Source organism: Copadichromis virginalis, linkage group LG8 (assembly GCF_057382275.1).
Source record: "Copadichromis virginalis isolate Kocher_CV1m ecotype Utaka linkage group LG8, C_Virginalis_male_GT1.1, whole genome shotgun sequence".
In the NCBI taxonomy this organism is placed as follows: domain Eukaryota; kingdom Metazoa; phylum Chordata; class Actinopteri; order Cichliformes; family Cichlidae; genus Copadichromis; species Copadichromis virginalis.
This window is the reverse complement of record NC_140625.1, coordinates 16,275,281-16,281,614: the sequence shown is the minus strand read 5'-3', so window position 1 is coordinate 16,281,614 and position 6,334 is coordinate 16,275,281.

Below are 6,334 nucleotides of genomic sequence, written 5' to 3'. Positions count from 1 at the left end.
CAGCCAGATGAAAGTGTTTAGACTTTACATTCCAGGATTTTCAGAGTTAATATCCTGCCAGCGATAGAAACAATATTTTCACTATAAACAGGTTGAGCTGTCTCAGTGGAGTTCAAGAATGTTTTTATAAAAACTGTCTGGGAAAGTTGAGAAATTTATAACTTTAAAGCACCCTGAAGTGCACGGCTTCCTAACAATTCCTTTCCATCATATTTATATTACAAGTTCTAGTGTCTGTCTATACATGGAGGAAACATCAGATAAGTTACAGTTCCTGTATACCGTGCATCAGTACTATTGCACAAAGTTACAGTACTTTGCAAAAGTCTTGAGTTATTCTTCATTTTCACTTGTATTTTTAAGAAAATTGAAAATAGGTGCCGCAGTTAGTTATTAAAAAGTTTGCAAACATTCATTAAAATAAAGTATATAACACAAAAACAAAGCCTGAAAGCTAATATTGGGTGTGATCACCTTTATTTCTCAACAAAACCTGAACTCCCTCAGGCAGCTTTCTTGTCATTTCTTAAAGTCGTCTTCAGGAATAGTTCTCCAGGCTTCTTGAAGAATGTGATGGCATCAGCCACGCAGGGGTAAATCAGTCCATTCTTTCACTTTATTAGTTTGCTTTGCAGTTTTCTTCATTAATAAAATTTATTAATCATTTGGTTAAACCTAACACTGATATTATGAGGCGCACACATAGTAGCATTGTGTGGTTTTTCTAAAATGTTTTGTTATATTAATTATGTTTCTCTTTCTTTGAGTTACCTGGGTTTGGGCGGTGGCTGTTTCCTGTCTGGGCAAAAGGTGTGGCTGAGGACTCTGGGAACAAAATGCCTGCTCGGCAGGACCAACCATGGGCTTACCAGAAGCAGGGGTGTTTTAGGTTTAGTTAGGTTATTCTGTGCTTAGCTAATATTAGGCTGTGTCCCAATTCAGGGTCTGCACGCTTGAAGTACGCGCACTACGCGCACTACGCGTACTACGTACGGTGCGTACTATAAGTACGAATGCGGAAGTGAGAGGCTTGTGAAATGGGACGGTCTAGCCTTCGTCGCGCTGTTCAGGTTGCCTAGCAACCATGATACTAACCGCGAGAAACGTTACATACAGCTTTGTGTGACAGAAATGAAGGAGAAAAAATGTTTTGTTGGTCATTCATTATTGTCATGACATCACTTTGATTAGTTGAGTATCTGAGGCTGAGACCACAGGACTGTAAAACATGATTGTTGGGCTTCATTTCTGTGCTGAACAGTTATTTCAAGATTAGTTAGTAAATAACAATTAGCTAATGTTGTTCATGAGACTAAAATCATCTCACTGTGGTAATGTAAATATAATATGGCCAATATTATAGTATTGTCAGATTATTATGATACATATATATAAATATATATATATATATATATATATATATATATATATATATATATATATATGTATATATATATATATATATATATATATATATATATATATATATATATATATATATATATATATATAACGGCAATGCTCAGTGGCTAGTGGATCTGAGGGCAGACCACAGCGACCTCCCTGAACAGGGTCCAGTAACCATCACAGTGGCAGATATCCAAGAAAGGGTCTCCAGTATGAAGAGTTGGACAGCACCAGGGCCCGACATGGTTCACGCCTACTGGCTGAAGAAGCTGACTGCACTCCACGAGCGTCTGGCAGCACAAATGAACCAGCTGCTAGTTAATGAGAGACACCCGGAATGGCTAACCGAAGGTCGGACGGTCCTGATCCCCAAGGACCCCAAGAAGGGAGCGGTCCCCTCCAACTACCGACCAATAACCTGCCTCAGTACTACATGGAAGCTCCTGTCAGGCATCATATCGGCTAAGATGAACAGGCACATGGGTCAATACATGAGCGGGACACAGAAAGGAATTGGCAAGAATACCAGAGGTGCAAAACACCAGCTACTGGTAGACAGAACAATCAGCCGAGACTGCAAGACCAGACTGACCAACCTGTGCACTGCCTGGATTGATTACAAGAAGGCCTATGACTCAATGCCCCACAGCTGGATACTGGAATGCCTAGAATTGTACAAGATCAATGGGACCCTAAGAGCCTTCATCAGGAACTCAATGGGGATGTGGCGTACAACACTAGAGGCCAACTCCAAGCCCATAGCACAAGTTACCATCAAGTGCGGGATCTACCAAGGAGATGCTCTGTCCCCACTGCTGTTCTGCATAGGCCTGAACCCCCTCAGTGAGATCATTAACAAGACTGGCTACGGATACCGACTACGGAACGGAGCAGTTGTCAGCCACCTCCTGTACATGGATGACATCAAGCTGTATGCCAAGAGTGAACGAGACATCGATTCACTGATCCACACTACCAGGCTATACAGCAATGACATTGGAATGTCGTTCGGACTGGAGAAGTGTAGTCGGATGGTAACAAAGAGAGGGAAGGTAGTCAGAACTGAGGGGATTGAACTACCAGAAAGCAACATTGCAGACATAGAGGACAGTTACAAGTACCTGGGGATCCCGCAGGCAAATGGGAACCATGAAGAGGCCGCTAGAAAGGCTGCAACCACCAAGTACCTGCAGAGGGTCAGGCAAGTCCTGAGGAGTCAGCTGAATGGTAAGAACAAGATCCGGGCCATCAACACATACGCCCTGCCCGTGATCAGGTACCCTGCTGGGGTAATAGGCTGGCCAAAGGAGGAGATAGAAGCCACTGACATAAAGACAAGAAAGCTCCTGACCATGCATGGAGGGTTTCACCCCAAGTCCAGCACCCTGAGGCTGTACGCTAAGCGGAAGGAAGGGGGCCGGGGACTGGTGAGTGTCAGCACCACAGTCCAGGATGAGACAAGGAACATCCAAGAATACATTGGGAAGATGGCCCCAACTGACCGAGTGCTCAGTGAATACCTCAGGCAGCAGAAACCCAAGAAAGAGGAGGGAGACGAGGAAGCATCATGGAAGGACAGGCCCCTGCACGGTATGTACCACCGGCAGATAGAGGAGGTGGCTGATATCCAGAAATCCTACCAGTGGCTGGACAAAGCTGGACTGAAAGACAGCACAGAGGCACTAATCATGGCAGCACAAGAACAAGCTCTGAGTACAAGATCCATAGAGGCTGGGGTCTATCACACCAGGCAAGACCCCAGGTGCAGGCTGTGTAAAGATGCCCCAGAGGCAATCCAGCACATAACAGCAGGGTGCAAGATGCTAGCAGGCAAGGCATACATGGAACGCCATAACCAAGTGGCCGGCATAGTGTACAGGAACATCTGTGCCGAGTATAACCTAGAAGTCCCGAGGTCAAAATGGGAGATGCCCCCAAGGGTGGTGGAGAATGACCGAGCTAAGATCCTGTGGGACTTCCAGATACAGACGGACAAAATGGTGGTGGCTAACCAACCGGACATAGTGGTGGTAGACAAACAGAAGAAGACGGCCGTAGTGATCGATGTAGCGGTTCCGAATGACAGCAATATCAGGAAGAAGGAACACGAGAAGCTGGAGAAATACCAAGGGCTCAGAGAAGAGCTCGAGAGGATGTGGAGGGTGAAGGTAACGGTGGTCCCCGTGGTAATCGGAGCACTAGGTGCGGTGACTCCCAAGCTAGGCGAGTGGCTCCAGCAGATCCCGGGAATAACATCGGAGATCTCTGTCCAGAAGAGCGCAGTCCTGGGAACAGCTAAGATACTGCGCAGGACCCTCAAGCTCCCAGGCCTCTGGTAGAGGACCCGAGCTTGAAGGATAAACCGCCCGCAGGGGCGTGCTGGGTGTTTATATATATATATATATATATATATAACGGCAATGCTCAGTGGCTAGTGGATCTGAGGGCAGACCACAGCGACCTCCCTGAACAGGGTCCAGTAACCATCACAGTGGCAGATATCCAAGAAAGGGTCTCCAGTATGAAGAGTTGGACAGCACCAGGGCCCGACATGGTTCACGCCTACTGGCTGAAGAAGCTGACTGCACTCCATGAGCGTCTGGCAGCACAAATGAACCAGCTGCTAGTTAATGAGAGACACCCGGAATGGCTAACTGAAGGCCGGACGGTCCTGATCCCCAAGGACCCCAAGAAGGGACCGGTCCCCTCCAACTACCGACCAATAACCTGCCTCAGTACTACATGGAAGCTCCTGTCAGGCATCATATCGGCTAAGATGAACAGGCACATGGGTCAATACATGAGCGGGACACAGAAAGGAATTGGCAAGAATACCAGAGGTGCAAAACACCAGCTACTGGTAGACAGAACAATCAGCCGAGACTGCAAGACCAGACTGACCAACCTGTGCACTGCCTGGATTGATTACAAGAAGGCCTATGACTCAATGCCCCACAGCTGGATACTGGAATGCCTAGAATTGTACAAGATCAATGGGACCCTAAGAGCCTTCATCAGGAACTCAATGGGGATGTGGCGTACAACACTAGAGGCCAACTCCAAGCCCATAGCACAAGTCACCATCAAGTGCGGGATCTACCAAGGAGATGCTCTGTCCCCACTGCTGTTCTGCATAGGCCTGAACCCCCTCAGTGAGATCATTAACAAGACTGGCTACGGATACCGACTATGGAACGGAGCAGTTGTCAGCCACCTCCTGTACATGGATGACATCAAGCTGTATGCCAAGAGTGAACGAGACATCGATTCACTGATCCACACTACCAGGCTATACAGCAATGACATTGGAATGTCGTTCGGACTGGAGAAGTGTAGTCGGATGGTAACAAAGAGAGGGAAGGTAGTCAGAACTGAGGGGATTGAACTACCAGAAGACAACATTGCAGACATAGAGGACAGTTACAAGTACCTGGGGATCCCGCAGGCAAATGGGAACCATGAAGAGGCCGCTAGAAAGGCTGCAACCACCAAGTACCTGCAGAGGGTCAGGCAAGTCCTGAGGAGTCAGCTGAATGGTAAGAACAAGATCCGGGCCATCAACACATACGCCCTGCCCGTGATCAGGTACCCTGCTGGGGTAATAGGCTGGCCAAAGGAGGAGATAGAAGCCACTGACATAAAGACAAGAAAGCTCCTGACCATGCATGGAGGGTTTCACCCCAAGTCCAGCACCCTGAGGCTGTACGCTAAGCGGAAGGAAGGGGGCCGGGGACTGGTGAGTGTCAGCACCACAGTCCAGGATGAGACAAGGAACATCCAAGAATACATTGGGAAGATGGCCCCAACTGACCGAGTGCTCAGTGAATACCTCAGGCAGCAGAAACCCAAGAAAGAGGAGGGAGACGAGGAAGCATCATGGAAGGACAGGCCCCTGCACGGTATGTACCACCGGCAGATAGAGGAGGTGGCTGATATCCAGAAATCCTACCAGTGGCTGGACAAAGCTGGACTGAAAGACAGCACAGAGGCACTAATCATGGCAGCACAAGAACAAGCTCTGAGTACAAGATCCATAGAGGCTGGGGTCTATCACACCAGGCAAGACCCCAGGTGCAGGCTGTGTAAAGATGCCCCAGAGACAATCCAGCACATAACAGCAGGGTGCAAGATGCTAGCAGGCAAGGCATACATGGAAGGCCATAACCAAGTGGCCGGCATAGTGTACAGGAACATCTGTGCCGAGTATAACCTAGAAGTCCCGAGGTCAAAATGGGAGATGCCCCCAAGGGTGGTGGAGAATGACCGAGCTAAGATCCTGTGGGACTTCCAGATACAGACGGACAAAATGGTGGTGGCTAACCAACCGGACATAGTGGTGGTAGACAAACAGAAGAAGACGGCCGTAGTGATCGATGTAGCGGTTCCGAATGACAGCAATATCAGGAAGAAGGAACACGAGAAGCTGGAGAAATACCAAGGGCTCAGAGAAGAGCTCGAGAGGATGTGGAGGGTGAAGGTAACGGTGGTCCCCGTGGTAATCGGAGCACTAGGTGCGGTGACTCCCAAGCTAGGCGAGTCGCTCCAGCAGATCCCGGGAATAACATCGGAGATCTCTGTCCAGAAGAGCGCAGTCCTGGGAACAGCTAAGATACTGCGCAGGACCCTCAAGCTCCCAGGCCTCTGGTAGAGGACCCAAGCTTGAAGGATAAACCGCCCGCAGGGGCGTGCTGGGTGTTTTTTTTATATATATATATATATATATATATATATATATAGATATATAGATATATATCTATATATCTATATATAATGACGTAATGACGTAATCACACTTAAAATGCGTACTTCAAGCGTGCAGACCCTGAATTGGGACACAGCCTTAGTGTGTGTTTTTGTTCCCCCCCCCCCCCCCCCCCCCCCCCCCCCCTATTGTGTGTAAATGGTTTGGCCAAATCATTATAAAAGC